The 12,084-nt window shown below is 41.3% G+C and overlaps 1 pseudogene; it reads left to right on the top strand.

Moving 5' to 3' along the window:
- Positions 1-9,899: 9,899 nt before the first annotated feature.
- Positions 9,900-11,431, top strand: LOC118356503 (annotated as a pseudogene).
- Positions 11,432-12,084: the final 653 nt, after the last annotated feature.

The following is a 12,084-nucleotide window of genomic DNA, read 5'->3' on the forward strand; positions in this document are numbered from 1 at the left end:
TAAAAAATCTGTACTCTGAGAACTATAGAACACTTATGAAAGAAATTGAAAAAGACACAAAGAAATGGAAAAACATGCCATGCTCATGGATCATAAGAACAGATATTGTTAAAAAGTAAAAGTCTATACTACCCAAAGCAATCTACACATTCAATGCAATCCCTAATAGAATAACACCAACAGTTTTCAGAGCCAGAACAATCAATTCTAAAAATTGTATGGAGGGTGCCTGGGTGGCTCAGTTGGTTAAGCGACTGCCTTCGGCTCAGGTCATGATCCTGGGGTCCCTGGATCGAGTCCCGCATCGGCTCCCTGCTCAGCAGGGAGTCTGCTTCTCTCCCTCTGACCTTCCTCCCCCTCATGCTCTCTCTCTTACCATTCTCTCTCTCTCAATAAATAAATAAAAATCTTTAAAGAAAGATAAATAAATAAATAAAAATTGTATGGAGCCAGAAAAGACCCCGAATAGCCAAAGGAATGTTGAAAAAGAAAGCCAAAGCTGGAGGCATCACAAGTCCAGATTTCAAGCTGTATTACAAAGCTGTAATCATCAAGACAGTATGGTACTGGCATGGAAACAGACACACAGATCAACGGAACAGAACAGAGAACCCAGAAAATGGACCCTCAACTCTATGGTCAACTAATCTGCCACAAAGCAGGAAGGAATATCCAATGGAAAAATAAGACAGTCTCTTCAACAAATGGTGTTGGGGAAAACTGGACAGCGACATGCTGAAGAAAAGAAACTGTACCACTTTCTTACACCCATACACAATAATAAACTCAAAATGGATGAAAGACCTCAGTGTGAGACAGGAAGCCATCAAAACCCTTGAGGAGAACACAGGCAGCAACCTCTTTGACCGTGGCCACAGTAACTTCTTGCTAGACATGTCTCTGGAGGCAGGGGAAACAAAAACAAAAATGAACTCTTGGGGTTTCATCAGGATTAAAAGCTTCTGCACAGCGAAGGAAATAATCAACAAAACTAAAAGGTGGCCTACTGAATGGGAGAAGATATTAGCCAATGACATACTGGATAAAGGGCTGCTATCCAAGATCTATAAAGATCTTATCAAACTCAATACACAAAAAGTAAAAAAAAAAAATCCATTTAAGAAATGGGCAGAAGATATGAACAGACATTTCTCCAAAGAAGAGAAAAAAAAAAAAAAAGGCTAACAGACACATGAAAAAAATGCTCAAAATCACTCGTCATACAAATCAAAACCTCAATGAGATACCACCTCACACCTGTCAGAATGTCTAAAAGTAACAACTCAGGAAACGACAGATGTCGGCGAGGATGTGGAGAAAGGGAAACCCTCTTGTACTGTTGGTGGGAATGCAAACTGGTTCAGTCACTCTGGAAAACAGTATGGAGGTTCCTCAAAAAGATAAAAATAGAACTACCCTATGACCCAGTAATTTCACTACTAGGTATTTATCCAAAGGTACAAAAATAGTGATTTGTAGGGGCACAGGCACCCCAATGTGGATAGTGCTGCTATAAACAATAGCCAAAATATGGAAAGAGCCCAGGGATGTCCATCAACTGAAGAATGGATGAAGAAGATGTGATGCGCCCCAGGTACTTTTTGGTTAAAAAGAAGATTCTATTATGTCCATTGGGGTTTGTCAACTGAAATGATAAAAATAAAATTAAAAAGTATCAACTGTTTTCTATATTGAGAATAAATCAATTGCCAGTCTGAAATCCTGGAGAAAGGATTACCAAATTCAAACAAATGCCCATTTGCCATCATATTAAAGGACAGGATGAGCAAACTGAAAAACAGGATTCTGCCCCTGCCACCACACTGGGCGTGTGCGTGCACACAGACACAGACACACACAGACACAGACACACAGACACACAGACACACACACACACACACACACACACTCTCACACTGGAATATTATTCAGCCATCAAAAAGGATGAAATCTTGCCATTTGCAACAACGTGGATGGAACTAGAGGGTATATGCTAAGCAAAATACATCAGTCAGAGAAAGACAAATACCAAATTACTTGACTCATATGTGGAACTTAAGAAACAAAACAGATGAACACAGGGGAAGGGAAGGGAAAATAAGATAAAAACAGAGAGGGAGGCAAAGCATAAGAGACTCAACTACAGGGAACAAACTGAGGGTTGCCGGAAGGGAGGTAGGTGGGGGGGGGCGGAATAAATGGGTGATGGGCCCTTGTTGTAATGAGCACTGGGTGTTATATGCAGGTGATGGATCACTAAATTCTACCCCTGAAAGTAATACTACACTCTGTGTTAACTAACTTGACTCTAAATAAAATCTTGAAAGAAAAAAATACAGAAAATAGTGGCTCCAAATCCCAGTTCTGTTGCTTAGTCACTGTGTCATCTTAGGGCAGTTACTTCACCCTCTCTGAACCTCAGTTGTCCCCTTTTTAAAGTGCAAACCAAATTTACACAAACTTACTTCTGGGAAGCAAATACAATAATTTATGTAAAGAATCTACCACAGTGCCTGGCATGCAATAAGCCCTCAATAAATGATAGCACTTATTATTACAATACCGACTGTAACTATGGGGAAATGGCCCTCTGTGAGCCTCAATTATCTCATTTCTAAAAATCCAATATGATTCATGTGTGTCTTATTAGCACAGTGCTGGGGGCACAGCAGGCATTCAATAAAATAAATGGCTACCAGTGTAGTATGGTATAATTACCATAGCCCTTGGTGACAGTCAAAGTTGGGTTCAAACGCTGGCTTCAAGTGCCTGAGAAAGTTATTTAACCTCTTGGAGCCTCAGTATTCTTATTGTCAAACGGAGATAATAGTCCTCAATTTGCCCAAGAGGCGGAGTTGTGAGAGCTGCAGATAATCTATGTCAATGGCCTGGCACATAGGAGATACTCTATACAGGAAGGTGGAATCCAGATTGCAGAGCCCTGAATCCCAGTCTTCACAAGCTTGCTATAAAGCCTACTTGTAGGATACGTTCTCTTTTCTTGAGTGAGAATGAGATATAAGAAAGTCACCAGTTTAAGTGAGAGCTAGAATCAGTTTCACAGCTGTAAAGAATTTATTCTAAAGAGAAAGACCTGTAGTAGAGAATGATGATGGGTATGATTTATGACATGCCTACTGTGTGCCAAGTACTCCCTAAGTAGTAATTCTAATCATCCCTCCGATTCTGCAAGGCAGTCATTACCATCACCATTTTTACAGTTAAGAACTGTAAAGCTCAGAGAGATTAAGTATCTTGCCAAGGTCACGGAGCTAGAAAGCAGCAGGTATGTCTGACTGCATAAGCCCAGGCTCTCTCAACTGTACAAGAGGTCTATAAGGTAAGCACTCCCACAATAAAGATAAAGAAAACAGGCTGTGCTGGTTCTAATGGAACTGGAATGGCAAGCACAAATCAGAGAAGCTAGATAATTAGTAATAATTTACGGCACCTGTAGTATGTGCCACACATTATACCAGAAATTTTTCATATACAGAATCTTCGCTAACCTTCCCAAGGTTGATAGGTGTTGTTATTCCTGTTTGACAGATAAGGAAACTGATGCTCAGAGAGTCAGCAGATATACCCATGGTTTCAGTGGTGGTAAGTGAAAGATATGTGATGGAGGCCACGCTGCCTCCAAATTAAGGGATAATCAGAATGGCATTGGAATTGTTAACAAATCTATAAATCAGCATATTAGAATTTTACAGTCTATTGTGGGCCTGGCTCAGCTTCGGGTTATCTGAAACCTAATAAACCTGTAAATCAGACTCAAGTTTTATCTCCATTTGTCTACACTTGAACACTAAGTAATGATTATAGTCTTTTCTTCTTTATGATCAGTGTTAGTTTAAGTACTGTATTTTTCTAATTCCGCCCACAGCAACACGTTTCTAGAGACCAAAAACTGCTTAACCCACAGAACCTGGGTTCTGACTGGAACCTATTCCCTGTCCCAGTCACAGAATTTTTTCCATTGTGGCTTTTCTGATGTCAAACAAGATGAGATTTCCAACTGAAGGTCTTTTCACACTCACTGCATTCATAGGAGTTCTCTTCACTGTGAATTCGACGAAGGTGAACAAGGTGAGATAGCCGCACAAAGGCTTCATCACATGTGGTTGCGTTCATAGGACTTTTCCCCATTATGGATATTCTAATGGTCATTAAGAGCAGATCTCCACCTTAGTTTTCTTTTTCCACTTGGGCTACACAAATAGGGTTTTTCACCACTATAAATTCTGTTTTGTTCGATAAGGTATGAACTCTGGCCAAAAGCTTTTCCATATTCATTACACTCATATGGTATTTCTCTACTATGACTTTCCTGATGCTGAATAAGATGTGAGCTCCAAATAAATGCTATTCCACATATATTACACTTATAAGGCTTTCCTCACTATGAATTTCCCATTAAGAGATGACCTCTGACTGAAGGCTTTCTCATATTCATTACACTATAAGGTCTCTCCCCATATGAGAGCTCTGATGTCGAATAAGATGTGAACTACTGCTGAAAGTTTACCACGTTCATTGCATTCAGAGGGTTTCTCTGTATGCAGACCTTTCATGTGTTCTTATACACTCTGCATTGGCTCAAAACTAGGATTGTATGAGTCATAAAAATGGGGCTTTATCACAAATAAGGATTTTCCTCTGATGACACCGAGTTTGCCCTCACATCAGAGCTCCTGCCACATTCAAACAATTCATAGTTCATTTCCCTTGTGGGGCTCAGTCCATCGGCCATTATTCTGAACTGTAATCTCTGGAAGGAATGGGTGGCCAGTCTTTCCCACGCTGAGTTTCCCTGGGATATCTCTGAACCGACTCACTTCTTCAAAGGCAGGGTCCTGAAGAAGGGCCCATGGAATTCCGGCCAACAAAATCCACTTGGGTTTAGCCTCTTCAGGTACTTTTTGTTATTTTTCTTTTAAGATTTTTATTTATTTATCTGAGAGAGAGTGAGAGCAAGAGGGATCACAGAGGGAGAGGGAGAAGCAGACTCACCGCCGAGGGAGGGAGCCTGATGCGGGGCTCGATCCCAGGACCCTGAGATCATGACCTGAGCTGAAGGCAGACGCTTAACCTACTGAGCCACCCAGGCGCCCCAGGTACTTTTTGGTTAAAAAGAAGATTCTATTATGTCCATTGGGGTTTGTCAACTGAAATGATAAAAATAAAATTAAAAAGTATCAACTGTTTTCTATATTGAGAATAAATCAATTGCCAGTCTGAAATCCTGGAGAAAGGATTACCAAATTCAAACAAATGCCCATTTGCCATCATATTAAAGGACAGGATGAGCAAACTGAAAAACAGGATTCCGCCCCTGCCACCACACTGGGCGTGTGTGCGTGTGCGGGCACACAGACACACACACACAGACACACACACACACACACACACACACACACACACACACACGATATGCTGTTTTAAAATTCCCCATTTACTATCATATATTTCACAGTGAGCCAAGAAGGAGGATTCCGTTTCATAAATCAGGAATCAGAGACTAAAAACAGAACGTCACACTCACATGGCTAGTAATAACAAATCTTGGAATAGATATCAAAGTTTGAGAACTGTTACTTTTTTGCACAACACGCACACCAATTTGTATTTCAATTTGTATAGAATTTCCTACTATAGCTATAATACTTGGGAAACTATGTAAAAGATTTGAAACCTGCGAGAATTTTAAAAAGAGGGAGAGAAGACAATAAAGCAAGACTATTTGTGTTTCTGCAGTGCAGCAAGAATAAAGAAGCAAAACTGAATCCTACTCAGCCTTGGGAGTGCATTCCGGTCTGCTAGAGAGAAGGGAGTTAATACCATAGGTGAAAGAAATGATGGAGCCTGGGCAGTGTCCTGTACGGTCTAGACAACAGAATTTTCCTAGGTAAGCTTAACAGCCTTACAGTCTTGGTTTAGAAAGAAGATTTAGACAAACATCTCAGATCTTGCTTAGTATGTTTCCTCTTAGACATCTCAAACTACGTATTGAAGTTCACCCAAAAGCTTTTATCCATCTAGTACATCTAAGTTACTCTGAGTCTCCAGAGTTAGACTGCCCTAGGAGGAAGGAGGAACTAATACACGGAGTTACAAGTATGTATCAGTCAGGGTCACAGCAGGAAACAGATAACACTCAAATTGGGTAACTTCAGGAGAGTTTAATAAAGGAGCTAATGAGGTGCGGGCAGGGGTATAAGAAAAACAAAAAGGATAATCAGCCTCCCCAGGCTAGTAACTGCAGGGTGATTTTGCAACTCCAGGCCCGAAGGAGTGAGGGGAAAGAACTTTAACATATATCCCAAGCTCAAGAGACCTAAGTATAGAGGGACACCATCCAGAAGCTGACACCTTCATCTGAGGGATGTAGCCAGCCAATGATGAGCCTACAGAGAGGGAGCTCAGTGGCATAAATGTCACAACATCACTCTCCTACCCTTTGACCTGACAGGGCTTCCCACTGGACAGGCTCATCCAGAAGCCAGAGGGCAAAGTCAACTCCTGGGGCAAAGAGCAGGGTGCAGAAGATTACGAAATGGAACTGGAGACACAAAGGAAAGACATACAGCAGAGGATGTTTAGATAGTTGGATAAACTTACCTAGTTTCCCCCAGGTAAGAACTGGACCATATCATCGAGTGATTTAACCTTTTTCACCATCTCCGAAATCAATCCACTTGTGGGAACCTTTGACAATATTTAAAACAAGATGCTCCGAGTAGAGCTTAAATACCAGAAGTTAAGGAGGAAGGAAGCAGGAACTGGGAAAACATTCCATTTACTAGAGTGAAACAACACAAAATATTCAGAAATAAACTTGACAAGTAAAGCAGAATTATATGAAGAAAACCATAAAATCTCTTGGAAAGGCAGAAAACAAAATCTGAGCAATTAGAAAGACCAACTACGTTCTTGGATGAGAAGATTTCATTGATATCATAAAACTAGAATATAATTAATTCAATATTAACTAGAATGCACAGGATTTCTTATTTTGGAATTGCATAAAATAATCTAAAGTTTATTTGGAAAAATAAATGACCAAGAGTAGGCAAGGTTATTATGAAAAGGAATAGTGAGGGGAACCTGCCTTAGTGGATACCAATATGCTATAATGCCAATATAATTACGTATGTGTATATATAATTTAATTTAAAATGAAGGTGGTAATTAAATTTACATATAATTGACTGTTAATAACATTGAACTGCTATCTTATAGCACGTACACTACAGTACATCACAGAATCCAGATGAATTAGAGTTAACTATAGGAAAAACAATATGAATGTTGCAAGAAAAGCTAGGAAGCTAGATGTACCATAGAGGAGTCAGAGAAAATCACCTACACTGGAAACTCTGAAGGTTCAAAAAAATTAAAGACTAACATATACAAATTAAAATTTTTTGAATGACAAAACATATCATTGATACACAAACAAACTACAAATCAGGAAATATATTTTAATAAAGATGATGAGGCTTTAATATCCAAACTATATAGAAAGCAGTCTGACAAACTGACTAGAAGAAAGACAACCTAACTTAAAGAAAATGGGAAAAGGATAAGAATCAGGAATTCCCAGAGTAGCCAATCTAAATTGCCAATAAATTAATAAATACGGGCAGAGGGAGCTAAAATTCTATGAGAGTGAGATAAATGCAAATTAGAGAAATAGTGAGATTTTTAGTTTGCATACATGAGATTGTTAAACATTAAGCGTTATAATTCTATTTATTGGTAAGGATGCAGGGAAAATGTTATTCATATACATTGGGGGGAAAATCTCAAGTCTTAAGACTTTTGGAACTTAAGAGCCCAAACTCGTAAAAACGTGTATTAAAACTACACACACACACACACACACACACACACACACACACACACACACACACACCCCTTGTACTCAGTAACCCAACTCCTGGATATCTATTCCATAGAAATATAAGCACAAGTATATAAAGTCATATGTCTGAGGATGTTTATAGTAATACTGGAAACAAAATGAAAGGCTCATCAAAACAAGAAGGGTAAATAAACTATAATATACCCACACCACAAATATTATACAACCATTTAAAACAATGAATTAGAACAATACAGGTTGACTCGGAGACATTTACACAAGGTTATCGTTACATATAACATACAAGATACAGAAAAGCATGATGAATATGCTACTATTTTGGTAGCAGCGACAAAAAAAACGTGTATTTGTTTACATACGCATACATGTGTATTTCTATTGTAATGGATTATAAGAATGCAGAAAAATATAGAAGGATACACATTAGATTGTTAAAATGAGTTAATGAGGGGCTTCTTTTGAGAAACGAAGGAGGTGGAAATTCAAGCCCAAAGTAAGGAAAGTAGTAGACTGCCCTAAAAAAGGGGAGCATGTATATATAACCACATTTATGTTGTCGTGTGTGGATATGTGGCTATATTACAAATAATAAAAAAATTAAAGCAGACACATGACATGGTGCAGCCACTCTGGAAAACAGTACGGAGGTTCCTCAAAAAGTTGAAAATAGAGCTGCCATACGACCCAGCAATTGCACTACTGGGTATTTACCCCAAAGATACAAATGTAGGGATCCGAAGGGGTATGTGCACCCCGATGTTTCCAGCAGCAATGTCCACAATAGCCAAACTATGGAAAGAGCCAAGATGGCCATCGACAGATGAATGGATAAAAGAAGATGTGGTGTATCTATATACAATGGAATATTACGCAGCCATCAAAAGGAATGAGATCTTGCCAATTGCAACGATGTGGATGGAACTGGAGGGTATTATGCTGAGCGAAATAAGTCAATCAGAGAAAGACATGTATCATGTGATCTCACTGATATGAGGAATTCTTAATCTCAGGAAACAGAGTGTTGCTGGAGTGGTGGGGGGTGGGAGGGATGGGGTGGCTGGGTGATAGACATTGGGGAGGGTATGTGCTACGGTGAGCGCTGTGGATTGTGTGAGACTGTTGAATCGCAGACCTGTACCTCTGAAACAAATAATACATTATATGTTAAAAAAAAATAGCAGGAAGGGAAAAATGAAGGCGGGAAATCGGAGGGGGGAGACGAACCATGAGAGACTATGGACTCTGAGAAACAAACTGAGGGTTCTAGAGGGGGGTGGGGGGGTTGGGTTAGCCTGATGATGGGTATTAAAGGGGGCACGTACTGAATGGAGCACTGGGTGTTATATGCAAACAATGCATCATGGAACACTACATTGAAAACTAATGATGTAATGTATGGTGATTTACATGACACAATAAAATAAAATTTTTAAAAAAGCAGAAATCTGACAGCATGATTTCAAAATAAAATATTCAGCAATCTTGAAAAATGAAAGGAATGATTCTGCACATTAAAAATTCAATAGATGGGGTGCCTATAGGTGGCTCAGTGGGTTAAGCATCTGACTCTCGGTTCCGGCTCAGGTTCATGATTTCATGGGTCCTGACACCGAGCCCCACATCGGGCACTGTGCTCAGCAGGGAGTCGGCTTAAAATTCTCTCTCTCCTTCTCCCTCTGCCCCTTACCACTCCCACCCCCGGCTCTCGCGTGCACACATGCTCTCTCTCTCTCTCTCTCTCTCTCTCTCTCTCAGATAAATAAATCTTAATTTAAAAAAACTCAATAGATGGAACAGAGGGAACACTTCCTAACTCCTTCTATGAGGCCAGCATTACCCTAAGATCAAATTAGATAAAGACACTACAAGAATGGAAAATTACAGACCGATATATCTCGTGACATAGATGCAAAAGTATCTGACAGATTTTTACCAAATCCAATGATGTATGAAAAGAATTATGTACCACAGCCAAGTGGGATTTATTCCAGGTATATAAATCTGATTCAACATGCAAAAATCAATTAAGGTAATCCATCCCATCAGTATATGATCATACGGTCATATCGTTCAATGCATAAAAAACATTTGACAAAAATGCAAAAGCCATTCAAGATAAAAGCTCTCAGCAAAGTAGGAATATTGGGGAAATTCCTCAGCTTAATAAAGAGCATCTATAAAAATGTACATATAGGGGCGCCTGGGTGGCTCAGTCGGTTAAGCGGCTGCCTTCGGCTCAGGTCATGATCCCAGGGTCCTGGGAGGGAGCCTCACGTCGGGCTCCTTCCTGAGCAGGGAGCCTGCTTCTCCCTCTCCCTCTGCCTGCCGCTCCCCCTGCTTGTGCTCTCTCTCTCTACCTCTGTCAAATAAAAACAAATAAAATCTTTAAAAAAAAAGTACATATAACATCACACTTCTTAGTGATTAACTAGATGCTTTTCTACTAACGTCAGGAACAAGGACAGGATGTCCCTTCTCACCAATCCTCCTCAACAGCAACGTCCTAGCTAATGTAAGAAGACAACACAAGACAAGAAAAGGTATACAGATTGGGGCACCTCTGGTGTCCTTTCTCCTATGAGGACCTTGGGCCCTGGATCCACATGTGAAGGGTGCAATCTCTAAACTGGAGTGGGGTAGAGGCAGGCCGGCACCCCCTTCTCACCTTTGGGGTCACTGGCCTCAGGATCAGACGTGGCCCAGAGCTTGAGAGACATAGAGGGACACGGGCAAGGTGCTGAAGTTGCTGCTCGGGGCCGGCGCCATGGCCTACGGCATCCATGAGTCTGTTTCACCATAGAAGGTGGGCACAGAGCCAATTTCTCTAATCGGATGAGGGCCTTCACCTTAGGATCCCCTGATTTCCAGTACCCCATCACCTAGGACATTCCGGCCAGACCCTAAAAAATTTCCTCTCCCACAGGCACCAAAGACCTGCAGATGGTAAGCATCTGTGAGTGCTGTCTCAACCCAATGCCATGCAGCGTCCCAGCATGTACCAGTGCCCAGGGCTAGACTAGGAGGAGTGAGGACTGCCATCAACTGTCAAGGAGGTGCTCAAGGGAGGTGTGGCCAAGTTCAACACCTTGCAGCTGATTACCCAGCGGGCCCAGATATCCTTGTTGATCTCATGGGAGCTGACAGTGAGGGCCAAGGAATTCAGCCTTATCCTGGATGATGCAGTCATGACAGAGCTGAGCTCTAGCCAAGGGAGTACACAGCTGCTATGGGAGGCAAACAAGTAGCTCAGCAGGAGGCCCAGGGAGCCCAGTTTCAGGTGGAAGAAGCAAAGCAGGAACAGCAGCAGAAGACTGTGTAGGCTGAAGGTGAGGCCAAGGCCACCAGGATGCTTGGAGAAGCCCTGAGCAAGAACCCTGGCTACATCAAACTGGGCAAGATCCAGGCAGCCCGAACATCTCCAAGACGACTGCCACATCACAGAATTGTGTCTGTCTCACTGCTGAAAATCTTGTGCTCAATGTACAGGATGAAATTTTCACTTTGAAAACTGACAGCCTTAGCAAGGGTAAGAAATGGGCCTAGTGATGAAGAACTCCCCTCCCCCAGAGAAAAAGTGAATCTGCTTCTCCCTTGGCTTTTGAGGAGCCAGTGTGGGGTCCAACAGACCCCCATCCTGCCCCTGGTATCATGTCATAGTCCCCTCTGTGTCTGTTCTCCCAGCCCTTCCTGGATGAACACAGACTGGCCAATTTTCAAGGGAATGGCTTTCCTCTTCTCGGTGTTGGCCAGGGGTGTTGGGACAGTACGATTTCTGAGTGATTTTGTATAGTATTGGTTCCTCCTTCCAGGTTGGGGGTGATAACCACCATCCCAGGAATTCTCAATAAAAAGAAATAATAAAAGGTATACAGATTGGGAAGGAAGAAATAAAACTGTCATTGTTTGCAGATGACATGATTCTCTTATGTAGAAAATTCCAAAGGGTTCTGCCCCAAGAAGGCAATGTAGGAAGAGCCTGAACTTAACCTCCTGCATGGACATAGCAAATCCATACCTACTTATACAGCAATTCCTCCCAAAGAAGAACAGAGAGCTGACTGAACAACTTCTGCACAACAAAAGATAGAGAGACCACATAGAGAACATTGAGTTGGAGACACAGTAAGGGAATCCCACCCCCGATGCTGCAAACTACAGTGGGGAGAGACAGTACCAAGGGACCGTGAGCAGATTCA

This window comes from Zalophus californianus, chromosome X (assembly GCF_009762305.2).
Source record: "Zalophus californianus isolate mZalCal1 chromosome X, mZalCal1.pri.v2, whole genome shotgun sequence".
NCBI classification, from domain to species: domain Eukaryota; kingdom Metazoa; phylum Chordata; class Mammalia; order Carnivora; family Otariidae; genus Zalophus; species Zalophus californianus.